Source organism: Balaenoptera ricei, chromosome 5 (genome assembly GCF_028023285.1).
Source record: "Balaenoptera ricei isolate mBalRic1 chromosome 5, mBalRic1.hap2, whole genome shotgun sequence".
NCBI classification, from domain to species: Eukaryota; Metazoa; Chordata; class Mammalia; order Artiodactyla; family Balaenopteridae; genus Balaenoptera; species Balaenoptera ricei.
Window position 1 is genome coordinate 105,684,147 of NC_082643.1, and position 13,776 is coordinate 105,697,922.

The 13,776-nt window shown below is 45.2% G+C and overlaps 1 long non-coding RNA gene across 1 annotated transcript; it reads left to right on the top strand.

Moving 5' to 3' along the window:
• The first annotated feature begins 5,912 nt into the window (after positions 1–5,912).
• Positions 5,913–11,426, top strand: LOC132366592 (uncharacterized). The gene is made up of 4 exons (XR_009503473.1): positions 5,913–5,973; positions 6,113–6,292; positions 7,716–7,853; positions 9,003–11,426. It is a non-coding gene; the product is annotated as an uncharacterized LOC132366592 (long non-coding RNA).
• The last annotated feature ends 2,350 nt before the right edge of the window (positions 11,427–13,776 follow it).

The following is a 13,776-nucleotide window of genomic DNA, read 5'->3' on the forward strand; positions in this document are numbered from 1 at the left end:
CAAATGATGCCAGGCTTCAGGGAAGAGAGGCTGTTACACATGCACCAGGCAGAGGCAGGAAAAACACCGCACAATGAATGCTCTTAATGAAGTGGTGCACGGGGAGAGGGGGCAGGGGGGTGGGGTGGTGTTTCTCCTTGGGCGTCGGGAGAGGGGAGTACAGCTTCCGGGAGCAAACAGCCCTTACACTGGCCACTCTTCCCTTCTCTTGGGGAATCACTGATGAAAGAGAAATAAAGTCTGAGAGGTGGAGATGGTGAGGGCTTTACTACCTAGACTTAGAGAATAAGATTCTCAGGACGTCGATCTTAGCATCTATTCCCAAGCCTTCACTGGATGCTTGGATCTCTCCCGGAAAACTCCAGCAAGGGGCCATCTATTTTGTATCAAAATACTCTCATGGATGGGGAACTCAACGGGAAAGCTCTTTCTGTTTTGCTCCAATTTGTTCATTCGGCAAATATTTACAGAGCCGCAAACGTATCCCTGGCTCGGCAACAGGCACTGGGAACATCAAAGTGAATCAGACACAATCCCTGCTCTCCAGCCGCCCCCATCCTTCCTGCTTTTTTTTTTTTTTTTTAATTTAATTTTTATTTTTGGCTGTGTTGGGTCTTCGTTGCTGTGTGCGGGCTTTCTCTAGTTGCGGCGAGCGGGGGCCTATTGTTCGTTGCGGTGCGCGGGCTTCTCATTGCGGTGGCTTTTCTTGTTGCAGAGCACGGGCTCTAGGCCCGCGGGCTTCAGTAGTTGTGGCACGTGGGCTCAGTAGTTGTGGCTCGCGGGGGTCTAGAGCGCAGGATCAGTAGCTCAGTAGCTGTGGCGCACGGGCTTAGTTGCTCCGCGGCATGTGGGATCTTCCCAGACCAGGGCTCAAATCCGTGTCCCCTGCATTGGCAGGCGGATTCTTAACCACTGCGCCACCAGGGAAGCCCCCTTCCTGCTTTTTGGAGGCCACTTCTTCTGCCCTGCTTTCCCCGTTCCCTCTCCTGTCATGTGGCTTTTCCTTCCGTCACCATTTGCCCGTGTTTCTTCCCAGAATTGAGCCCTAGACTTCAGGTGTGGTCTGACTCTCATGCCTCTGTTGTCTCTCGTTCTGAAAACTGTGCGTGTATTAGAGTGGCTCAGAAGCTCATTAATGTTTTGGCAGCCAGCTCCTACTCCTGATTCACAGGAGCTGTTGGCTACCAGCACTCCCCACTCGCTCTCCCTCCCCCATCCCCCATCCCCCATCCCCACCCCCGTCCTCATGTTTGTCCTCTAGGCTATTAAGCCTTGCCTTCCCCATCTCCCCCCTGTGTGGGGCAATTCTGGACACCTGCCCTTATTAAACTTAGTCTTATTACATTAGTACCCTTGTTGTAGCTTCTTGAACTTTCGAATCTTGTTCCTGTTACCCAAGAAGACCTCAAAAGCTCTGCATCTCCTGTTAGAGTGTGTGTGTATGTGTGCATATACACACTAGGGTTCAGCTCTGAGGAGCCCACCTGTGAGGTTCTGAACACTCCTTTATGAAGGCAGCTCATTCATACACAGATTTTTTCATTCTGCCACATTTATTCAACATCCCCTAATGAAACTTCAGTTCTTTGAGAACTTTTTGCCTAGGTATTACAGAGAAAATGGAAGCAAAGTAATCCATACTAAGGAGTAAATGGTTGATAGTTTACCCTCTTCTTCACTACCCAGGGTGTTTGCTTGCTAACCCAAATGCAAACCTTATTGGTGAAAAAGCAGACGGTAATGTCAGGAGCAAGTGGAGGTTTGTTTTAAATTGTATCATTCGGCTGTGATGGGGAACTTTCAGTGTACCACTCAACCCTCTCCTCTGTTGGAGCTTCTAGAAAAGGAGGCTGGCTACCCCCAGGATCCAGAAATGTTCAGAGAATCCTCAGCGTGCGTTCTGTTCATCCCCACTGTCCGCCAGTAAACTGCATTGAGTTCAGAAACGCCGTGGTGACCCCAGAACCCTAAGATTCTCTTATCTTTTTCCAGCCTCAACTCACAAATTTCTCTGTTGTTATTGGATGGGGGTGGCAGACTTTGGCTCAAATCTCTGTTTCTCAAAGCAATTTCTTGCCAAGACCACACCTGGGTAAGTAAAACTCCAGCTTACTGTGTTGGGGTAAGTGCAGATGGACTGGGGTCTGCTTCTCAGGAGTCTGGGTAGAATTGGAGAAGCAGAGCCTTAGCAGATCCAGCTTTGGAAAAAAATTCTTATGTGGTAATAATACCACTTTCTCATAGGATTAGTACAAAGATTAAATGGCATAATGGCTGTAAAAGGCTTAGCACAGTGCCAGGCTTGTAGTAAGTGTTTGTAGGTATTGTATTACTTTGGAAAGCTAATACAGAACACAATCCCCCAAATCCTCCTAATAGCAGTTTAAATAGGAAGGGGAGCTATTTTCCTCACATAGTAATCAATCATAAAAAATGTACCACACTAATACAAGATGTACTAATAGGGGAAAATCAGTGGGGGCAGGGATGATGGAGGGAGTATATGGGAACTCTCTGTACTTTCTGCTCAATTTTTCTGTAAACCCAAAACTACCCCCCCAATAATACCTATTTAGAAAAAAAAAAGATAATAAAGTGCTATAAGAGAGGTCTGAACAAAGTATTGTGATAGTATAGAGAAAGCAGTAATTAACTTTCCCAGGGCACACTGAGGAACCTTGCCAGAGGAGGTGGATTTGGTTTGAACAGAATCTTGAAGGGTAAGTAGAAATTCACCAGGTAAAGCGAGAAGAAATGTGTGTATCAGGTGCATCACACCTGTACAAAGGTGTCTTTGTCAGGATCATTGTCTGATGTGTCCACTGATGTATGTCCCAAGTATCTAGAGTTCTGCCTGCCATAGAGGAAGAGCTCAATGAATATTTGTTGAATGAATGAGTGGTAACTTGGCAGGACCTGACAAAATAGAATTCTATTTCCTAGCAAGGCGCAAAGATTATCAAAAGTGTGATAGGTACTTATTTTATAAACTTCCCATCCTATCCATCCTTAATGGCTAAAAGGATATCCAATGTTTCCAGTTGCTCTGGGGCTGGGGAAAGGGCATCCTCTTGATGTTGATGTTAGTGCTCTGAAGGTAATTCAGTGCCAAAGGAGGGATTGGATTGTCAGGGACAGAAACTTGCTTACAGTATACATTTATAAACGAGCAAAAGCAAATCTGGAAATGTCGCATTTCAAGACTGTTTCTCAGCCTTGAGCAAACGGCCTGTGGACTGGATCATACTCAAGTGGCACTGGCCGCCTTGGCCAAATGAGAAACCTGTCTCCAGGAAGGCGTCTGAAGCAAAGGCTGAGCCCAAGCCCGAGAGAGAAGTCCCACCCCTGTGGGCGTGGCCCAGTCCCCAGAGGCGGACAGAAATCCCACATACAAAGCACTAAAGCGACCTGTACCCAGAGCAAAGAGGAAACGATTTGGAATCCAGCCTCTGTCCTCAGGGGCTTACGTCTCCAGGCTTCAGGCAGAGCCTGTGTTCTTTCTTCCTGATCTTTCACCTCTTGAAATCTCCAGTTCCAAGACTTGAGTGAACAACTTCATAACTTGGTCAGTGTTGTATTTTTTGTTTATCTTCCTGGGTACTAACTAAGTACTAACTGTGGCCACACACCGTGCTAGGGACTTACAGAGCGCTCCACACTGACCAACCACATTGTGCCAGGACTTTTCTAGGCCTTGGGGGTAGAAGGAAAAACAAAAGAGTCCCCGCCTACAGGGAGCTTATGTGCTAGTGAGGAAATGAGCCATAGACAGGGAAACCCAAGTTAAAATGTCAAGTAGTGAAAAGTACTGTGAAAAAAGATAACCAGGTAAAGGGAAACAGATGACTGACCTGAATGAGGAGCTATTTTCATAGGTCTCTCGGATGGGGCACCTGTGAGCAGAGACCTTGGATACAGTGAGGAGAGGGCTTTGTGGAAATCTGGAGAGCCACACTCCAAGCAAAGGGAACAGCTAGTGCAAAGGCCCAGAGGCAGGAGAGTCCTTGGCACACTGTAGAAACATCCAGGAAGCCAGTGTGGCTGAAACACAGTGAGGCATGAGGAGATGGGTAAAGGTTGTGTAGGACTCACAGACCAGGGTCAGGACTTTGTTTATTCCAAAGGTGATATGGAAGCAATAAATGGTCTGAGCAGTGAAGTGATACGACCTGATATATTACACACACACATGGTCACACACACACATACCCATGTATATATACATGCACACACAAAAATTCTCAAGTTTACAGAAAAGTTGAAAGTATAGTACAAAGAATTTTTTTTCCTCAACCATCTGAAAGTTGTCAGTATGATGCCTGGTCACCCCTGAATACTTCAGTGTGTATTTCCAGAGACCAACCACCAGATTCATGAAGTTCATATCATGCATTTCTGCATCTAGTCCTCAGACCACACTCAAGTTTCACCCTTTGTCCCAATAATGTCCTTTATGGCAAAAGGATCCCATTTAGAGTCACACCTTGCCTTTAGATGTCAAGCGCCTTTTCGTCTCCTTCAGTCTGGATTGTTCTTCAGTCTTCCCTTGATCTTCATGACCTTTACTGTTTTGAAGATTACAGGCCAGACATTTTATAGAACATACCTCATCTGGGTTTGTTGTTGCCCTAAGGAGCTGGTTGTTTACTGGGTGGGGCAGACACATAAGTGAGAAGAACAATAGAGGGTCTTCTGGACCAGGACGTGGCACCCCACTGTGAGCTACTGTAGCCAATGCTGTCAGTGCTCTTCCCAGAGACCCCCTACACCTTGAGCCCCCAGACAACTCAGATGCCCTTTACTGGCTCTGCCTGCCCATCCCCCAAGCTTCTGTGTGCTCTGCTTTTAAAGACTGACACCTGCAGCCTTCTTCAAGGAGCTACCCTGGGATGCTAGAAGTGTCTTCTGCACTGGCAGCGATGGCCAACAAACAGTTCCTGTAAGTGTGTCTCTCCGAGCCCTGCCTCCCCCCAGCCCCCAGTAGCCAAAGACTGACAGGTAGGAGAGTCCATGTTCCTTGCTTTGCAGGCAGTATAAATTGGGAGGTGTAATTTGTTTATTTATTTAAGTAATTTTTTACGAGCTTTGTTTATTTATTTTAGATGTCACATATAAGTGAGACCACAGAGTATTTGTCTGTCTCTGTCTGACTTATTTCACTTAGCATAATGCTCTGGAGGCCCATCCATGTTGTCACAAATGCCATATTTCATTCTTTTTATGGCTGAATAATGTTCCATTTTTATGTATGTACTATATCTTCTTTATCCATGCATTCATTAATGGACATTTAGGTTGTCTTGGCTATTGTGAATTGTGCTGCAATGAACATGGGAGTGCATATACCTTTTCGAATTAGTGTTTTCATTTTCTTCAGGTAAATACCCAGGAATAGAATTGCTGGATTGTATAATAATCTTATTTTTAATATTTTGAGAAATCTCCCTACTGTTTTCCACAGTGGCTGCACCAATTTACGTCTCCACCAATAATGCATAGGTGCTCCCTTTTCCCGCATCCTCACCAACACTTGTTACTGCTTGTCTTTTTGATAGTAACCGTTCTGACAGGTGTGAGGTGACATCTTATTGTGGTTTTGATTTGCGTGTCCCTAATGATTAGTGATGGGGAGCATCTTTTCATGTACCTGTTGCCCATCTGTCTGTCTTCTTCGGGAAAAGTGTCTATTCAGAACATCTACCCATTTTTTAATTGGATTGTTTGATTTTTTGCTATTGAGTTGTATGAGTTCTTTGTATATTTTGGCTATTAATCCATTATCAGATATGATTTGCAAACATTTCTCCCATTCAGCTTTTTGTTGTGCAAACGCTTTTTAGTTTGATGTAGTCCCAATTGTTTACTTTTGCTTTTGTCGCTTTTGGTGTCAGATTCAAAAAAATCATCACCAAAACCGATGTCAAGGAGTTTATGGAGGTGGAATTAACCCTCAGGAGCTCCCTGCGAGATTAAGTAAGACTGGGACTTTGCCTAACCTGGCATCCTTGCTTGCCCTCTTTCCCTGCCCTGTTCTGCTTCCCCCACTCCCCTACTGCTTTTTCCTAGGAGCACTTCCTTAATAAATCCCTTGACCATTAATTCTCACCTCAAGGTCAGCATCTGGGAAACCTGGTCCAGGATTCACCTACCCAGTACTTATCCTCCCTCCTGCCTCTCTCAGAGGGGGAGATATGTGGTCCAGTCAGGATCCCAAGCAGCCACGCTCTCGTTCCAGAGCTCCTGCGCTAAACCAAGAAAACTCTGAAGGCAAGGGAAAAGACTTCTCATGAGGGTGAGCTGAGCAGGGCCTCGGGGGTGGGGGTGGGAGTTCATTAAGTAGAAAATGGAGAGAAGAGCCTTCCAAGGACAAGGAACAGCACGTGGGTTGATGGAAAAGACCAAGGAGCCGAGAGAAGGTCAGTGGGTGGGAAAAGATTGAAGTAGGTGAAGTGTGTGAGTGCTGGCTTGGTCTCCCCGCCCCCACACGTCTCCGTTTGAGAGTGACCACCTCCCCAGGCCCCCAACACACACAAGAACACACACACACCAGCTGTCCTGAAACTGTGCGCATCCCTGCCCATCCAGCGAGGCCCAGTGCGCTAATTTACTCCCAGCGTGTAATTCTTCTGGGCAGCCTCAAGGATTCCTTTGGTCTCAGAAATGGCCAAAGGGTGTGTGTGTGGAGGGGGGGGGCTGTTTTATTTACAAAAAGAAAATCTTGAAGATAATTACGCACTCTACTTGACTCTGAAATGGACAAAAAGCGCTTCATTATTGGCCCCCTTGGGGTAAGGCGTCCTCCCACCTCCCACCGAAGGAGCTGATGTTCACTGCGAGCCCCGACACCCGCGCCCCCTCGGTGTCCAGGGCGCGGCGGGGCAGGGATGGCCACCGCGCCCCGTCGGACAGTCTGGCCCTGTAGCTCTACGGGCGCGGCCCCGCGGGGATCATCTTCGGAGCTGGACGGTTGCGCACACTTTGAAGTGCGGCCGGGCCTAATGAAGGGCTTGCTGGGCCGCGGGATCAAGTGTCAGCGCCGCCGCGAGACGCAGCTGGGCGGACAAAGGGCGCTCGGCTGCCTCGCGGCGCGGAGCGGGACAAAGGCGGAGACGAGCACGCGGCAGGAGCCAGCGGGTGGCCGCGCCTCCCCGCGCGCCCCCGCCCGGCTCCCCGCCGCCCGTTCGCCGTCCCCGAGTTCCCCCAAGCGCCTCCCGGGGGAGGGAGCTGCAGCGCCAGCCGCTCCAAACGCAGCCAGGACTCGTCTCTACCCAGACCTGGCCCGAACCAAATTTTGGTGACAGTGTGACCTTCGGTTTCTCTTATGGCGTGTGAAATTCCCACTGACTGCAGTGCTTTCTTTGCACCGTAAAGACTTAAAGCGCCTACCTTCCAGGCACTCTTCTAAATCCTTTAGCGTTTATTAACCCATTTCCGCCTCCCCCAAACTCCTCGAAATGGGAGAATGGTTAGCTCCGTTCTACAGTTAAAGGAAACGAGGCACGAAGGAACTGCGCCACCAGTCTGCAGAACTAGAAGTGGTGCTGCCAGACTGGCTGGCCTCAGAGTCCCCAACAGATCGTATTTTCATATTTGGTATTTTGCTCATCTGCCTTTTTTGGTGTGTGCATTAATTTTGCTTTTAAAAAATATACTGCATTAAAATGTTATCTTGGATACCCAGTTTTTTTGGCGCCCATTCAAATTTTGCCTCGCAGACAAGTGAAGGAAGTACTACCCAGCTGGTATCCACTCCCCTCTACTGCCTGGCATGGATTCTCACAGCAAGCTCCCGCAGTTGGGGTTACTGACTCCCCTGGATATTTCAGAAGGGGAAAAACCGAAGCTCAGATTTGGTAAGTGACTTGCCCAAGGATTTCTGGCAGGCTAGTATGCCACCAGCCCTGAGCTAGTTAGCATGCCAAGTTATGGTGACTTGCAGGCCCTTAGGTACCTCTGTTGTGGAGGTCCCAGTTGTCATCATAGCAAACTCTTAAAAAGAGCAACATCCCACACATTACATAGAACTTTATGATAAAATTTTTGAACGGATTTTTTAATGATTTTAATTTTGCATTACTTGGTTACAAGGCCCTAATTTATAATGGCTGCAATTTCTTAGGATTGACTGGGCGAACTGGGAAGTTCTTGCAAAGTGAGAAAATCTAAATCGTTTTCACATGTAATGAAACTTTTAGGAATAATTAATTTAGCAACTTAATGATGTTGACACGGTGCTACCTTCTGTAGACCTTTAATTAAACATTTATTCGTTTTGACTTTGCAGCTTGCTTTTATCGTGGTGGAGCCAAAAATTACTTATCCAGGTCTCCAACATTGCTGTTGGAAAGCCCTCCTCACAGCTTGTGAGTTGCAGGCTCTTCCCTAGGGTACCCATCCCCTAGAATGGCCCCGCCCACGCCAGTCCCGCCCCCGCACTCTGGGGGACGCTTCCCATCCTTCCAGTGTTGCGACTTCTAAGTAGGCAGGATCTCCTCTGGCTAACCAACTGCTCAGCAATGAGTTTACCCAGGGCAAGAACTAACTGTAACCAAGTGTCAACAACTCTCCTACCGCCGATAGAGGGAGGACGCTTGTCAATATTGATTGAATTGTGACTTTTATCATGGAAGTGGGGGGAAGGATGTGAGATAGAAAGTGTTCCAGAAAAGGGGCAGAGTGTCCTGGTGCTGCCACTAATGGTCGGTGTCCCCAGGGATGCCTCTGCCCCTCGCTGGGTCTCAGTTTCCCCTTCTGGGAAATGAAGATGGACCCGGAGATTCTAATATGATGCCTCTTTCAGTGCTACCATTCTTCAACTGATATGGTTCGTGGAGGAGGCAGTTTGGTTTCACCCAAATGAGCATTATGGGAAGGGAAGACACCAAGGTTGGCTTTGGCAAGTGGGGTCAAATAAATGTTTCCAGCAGTGGTGGCTTGTGATTCTCTGCATTTTTTCTGGGTGCAATCTCCCCGCTGCCTCCCACTTTTCTTTGTATCCTTAGCAGATACTGAATGACCTTCCTGTGTCTGTGACCACCAGGCTGTAAGCACGCGTGCATCTTTACCGAGGGCCCGGCACCAGGCCTGATGCATTCAGGTGCTTAATCATGGTTGTCAGGGAAGAGCACCTTTTCCAGATGAGGAAACCAAGGTACAAAGAGAGGAAGTGGTCTACCTCGAAAACAATCCAGCTCCTGTGATGTTTCTGCACAACCTTCCCTGGAAGAGGAGGATTTTATATGTTTGCAAACTGGTGGACTTTGTTACCTGTACCCAAAGCACAATCTGAGTGAGCTCACCGAGGGGCATTGTTTTCCTACCGGGACAGCTTTCAGGAGAGAAGACAGAGAACTTTCCTCCTTACTTAGGAAGCTCAGCCCCATTCCTCCTCTAACCATCTTAACCAGAGGCTTCTGGCTAATGGCAGCTGTCTGGGAGCCCTGGAGCCCGGGTTCCGGCGCTGACTCTGGCTCTGGTGCAAACATGCTTTGGGATTCAGAGCAGTCCCTCACCCTCTCTACACCTTTGTTTCCTTGGCAGTAAACAGTAGGCTGGACTAGAGCCGTGCTGCTCAAGTACATCATGTGAGGATGTTGTTAAAATGCAGTCTGATTCCGGCGGTCTGGGGTGGGGCTTTTCTAACAAACTCCCTGGTGATGATGCCATTGCTCCTGCCAGTCTTTGGACCAACTTTGAGTGGCAAGGACCCAGAGGGCTTCTGGGGTCACTTCTGGCTCTGACTTTGAGCCCTGGCATCAGGCACGTGGAGACTGACAAACAGTTGCCCGGATTTGGGCCAGCGAGGGCAGTAAAAAATGTGAAATGATGCCAAGGGTCCTTTCAACCAACAGTTACAAAAATCATCATTGTCATTACCATCATCATCATCATCAACAACAAACATTTGTGCAGTGCATTTCGCTGTCCAGAGCAGCTGTCACATCCTTGAACCCAGTTGACCTCTGCATGCACCCTGGTGGGAGAGGAGGACATGGCCGGGGACTCTATTCAGACCTAGCCAGAGGATCTGGGCAAGAGCACAATAGCCCCCTAAACTATTGTTTCCCCTCGGCCCTTTGATTTTCTTAGCATTTTTTTGGTGTCTGCTCTCTGACCCCTTCTTCCTTTGTCTCCTAATGCACCTCTTCCCGGTTCCTAATTCTCCCCTCCCCCAACATACTCATACACAATGTCAGGGGGAGAAAATCAGTGCATCCACCCCCAGATTTCCCACTTTTGATCCTCTCTCCCCTCTGAGCAAATAGAACCCAGACTCAGGGATTGGAAGCTTGGCTCATTTCAGGGCAACCTGGGGCAAATCACTTCACCTCCTTAATGTCCCTCTTCTTATTTGTAACAATGGTAATTTTCCTTAAAGTGGCATTTGTTGACACTATGCTCAGTGACTCCATCCTTACCATAACCCTAGGGAGTAGGAACTATGAGTATTTCCATTTAGTGGATGGGGAAACTGAGGATTTAGGGAGTTTACCGGCCCAAAGTCACCAGATGGTCAGTGGTGGAGTCAGGACATCAAACCATGGCTGATTGACATCAAAGATCACTGTAGATTCACATTCGGTTGTAAGAAATCATACTGAGAGAGCTAGGGCAACCTCTGTGCAGTCTTCCGTAGTGAAAATGTCTTGCAAAGCTATCCTATGATATCAATCAATATATTGATATTGATGGAATCCACCAAACTTAGATTTCCTCAGTTTTACATGTACTTATGTGTGTGTGTCTATATATACACACATATATATTTAGTTCTGTGCAATTTTAGCGTATTTGTAGGTCCATGCATTTACCACTACAGTCAAGACACAGAACAACCCCGTCACCACAAGGACCCTTCGTGGTGCCCATATATAACCATACCTCCTTCTCTTCCTTAACTCTGAATCCCTAACCCTGCAACCACTAAATCTGTTCTCCAGATCTGTAATTTTGTGATTTCAAGAATGTTTTATAAATGGAAGCATACATTTATATGATTTTAGGGTTGACTTTTTTCACCCAGCATCATTCCCTTGAGACCCACCCAAGTTGTTTCATGGACTAATGGTTCATTCCTCCTCCCTGCTGAGTGGTGTTCCATGGTATGGAACCATTCACCTGCTGAAGGACGTTTGAGTTTCCAGTTTCTGTCTATTGTGAATAAAGCTGCAATGAACGTTTGTGTACAGATGTTGGTGTGAACACAAGTTTTCATTTTTCTGGGATGAATGCCTGAGAGTGTAAGGTCTTTACTTTTTACCCCAACTTTTGTGGCCCTCCAGGTTGAATGCAAAGATAATAACACCAACCAAAAAAAAAAAACGAATCAATTAGTGAGATTTTACTACATATTTGGCACTACTGTAAAAAATTTGCATGAATCAACTTATGAGTCCTCAAAACAACCTTAGACTTAGGTACTAGTATGATCCCTATTTTACAGATGAGGAAACTGAGGTGCAGAGAAGCTAAATAGTCTAAGGACACACAGGTTGTAAGTGAACATTCAGGTTGCTTCCCTGTCCTGGCTATTGTAAATAGTGCTGCAGTGAACATTGGGGTGCATGTATCTTTTCAAATTATGGTTTTCTCCATATATATGCCCAGGAGTGGGATTGCTAGACCATATGGTAGCTCTATTTGTAGTTTTTAAAGGAAGCTCCATACTGTTCTCCATAGTGGTTGTACCAATTGACATTCCCACCAGCAGCGTAGGAGGGTTCCTTTTTCTCCTCACCCTCTGCAGCATTTATATACTGGCCATTTGGATGACTTCTTAAATGCCTATTCAAGTCTTTTCCCAATTTAAAAGAAATGGAGCTATCTGTCTTTTCCTTAACGATTTATAAGAGCTCTTTATATATTTTGAAGATGGATATTTTGTGGGTATATGTAAAAAATATGTTTTACCATTCTGTGGTTAGCCTTGTACTCTTATAATGGTGTCTTTTGATTAATAGAAGTTTTTGATGATGTTTAATTTATCAATCTCTTCCTGTATGGTTAGTGTTTTCTGTGTACTATTGATAAATTATTACCTATCCCAAGTTCATAAAAATCCTTTTCTTTTTATGTTCTAAAAGCTTTATTGTTCTGGTTTTCCTGTTTTGGTCTATGATCCATCTGGAATGAAATTTTGCATATGATGTGAGGTAGGGGTCAAAGTTCATTTTTTTTTCCTATGGCTTTTCAGTTGATCAGTACCATTATTGAAAGACTTTTTTGTTTTTGCCAGCTGCATTATATTGGCCCCGATATATGTGGGTCGATTTCTGGACTCTGTTTTGTTTATTTCTTTATCGTCACATAATTACCAAAATGTTTTAATTACAGTAACAAAAAGACTTGCTATCTGGTAGTGTAAATCACCCAATTTTGTACTTTTCAAGATTATCTTCACTGTTATCGGTTGATTGCAGTTCCATATGAGTTTTAGAACTTGTCAGTTTCCACAACAATCCTGTCAGAAGTTTGTCAATATTATTATTATTTTTTTAAAAAATTAATTAATTTATTTTTGGCCGTGTTGGCTCTTTGCTGCTGCGTGCAGACTTTCTCTAGTGGCGTCGAACAGGGGCTACTCTTCGTTGTGGTGCGCGGGCTTCTCATTGCGGTGGCTTCTCTTGTTGCGGAGCACAGGCTCTAGGCACGCGGGCTTCAGTAGCTGTGGCTTGTGGGCTGTAGAGCGCAGGCTCAGTAGTTGTGGTGCACGGGCTTAGCTGCTCCACGGCATGTGCGATCTTCCCGGACCAGGGATCGAACCCGTGTCCCCTGCATTGGCAGGCGGATTCTTAATCACTGTGCCACCAGGAAAGTCCCTATCAGTATTATTAGTCTTAAAAAAATTGCCTTTGGGCTTTGTTGATTTCTTCTGCAAGTTTATTTTTTATTTCACTGGTTTCTACTCCTATCTTTATTGTTTTCTTTCTTTTACTTTCTTTGGGTTTAGTTTTCTGTTCCTTTTCCAGGTTTTGAGACTGAAAACTTAGATCAGAGGTCAATGAAATATTTACCAGATAGTAAATCTTTTAGGCTTTACAGGCTCTACAATCCCTGTTACAATTATTCAATTCTTGTGTTATAGTAAAAAGCAGCCATGGTTAATATAGTAACAAATTGCAGTGGCTCTGTGCCAATAAAACTTTATTTATAAAACCAGATGGTGGGTTAGATTTGGCTGATGGACTGTAGTTTGCTAACTCCTGGTTTACATAAGTGATTGTTTTTTCTTTTTAATATGTATATTTAAGTTTATATTTTCCTATAAACTCTGTGTTCATTGCAGTTCATTGCATCCTACAAGTTTTTAATGTCATTTTTTAATTATCATTCAGCTAAAAATATTTTAAAATTTCCTTTTTTTGTCCCATGAATTATTTAGAAAGCTATATGTTTTTTTTTTTTTTTAATTAGGTCCTATCTTACACCACTCACAAAAATTAACTCGAAGTGGATTAAAGACTTAAACATAACACCTGATACCAGGAGCACTCCTAAACACTCCTGGTTTGGTACTACCTGATTCAAATCGATTTTTGCTCCAATAACCTCTTAAAATGTTTACTATGTCTCAGTTTATCTATTAACAGTTCTGGTATCACAAGAGGGAACCAAAGGAGGCCCCAAATGATCTCCCAGGAGCAATGATTAATAACCAAGCATAGTTTTAGAAAGCTATATCTTAATTTCTAAACATTTAGCTGATTTCTTAGTTATGTTGTTATTGATTTCTAGCTTATTTCATCATGGTCAAAGAATATATCTGTACCATGATAG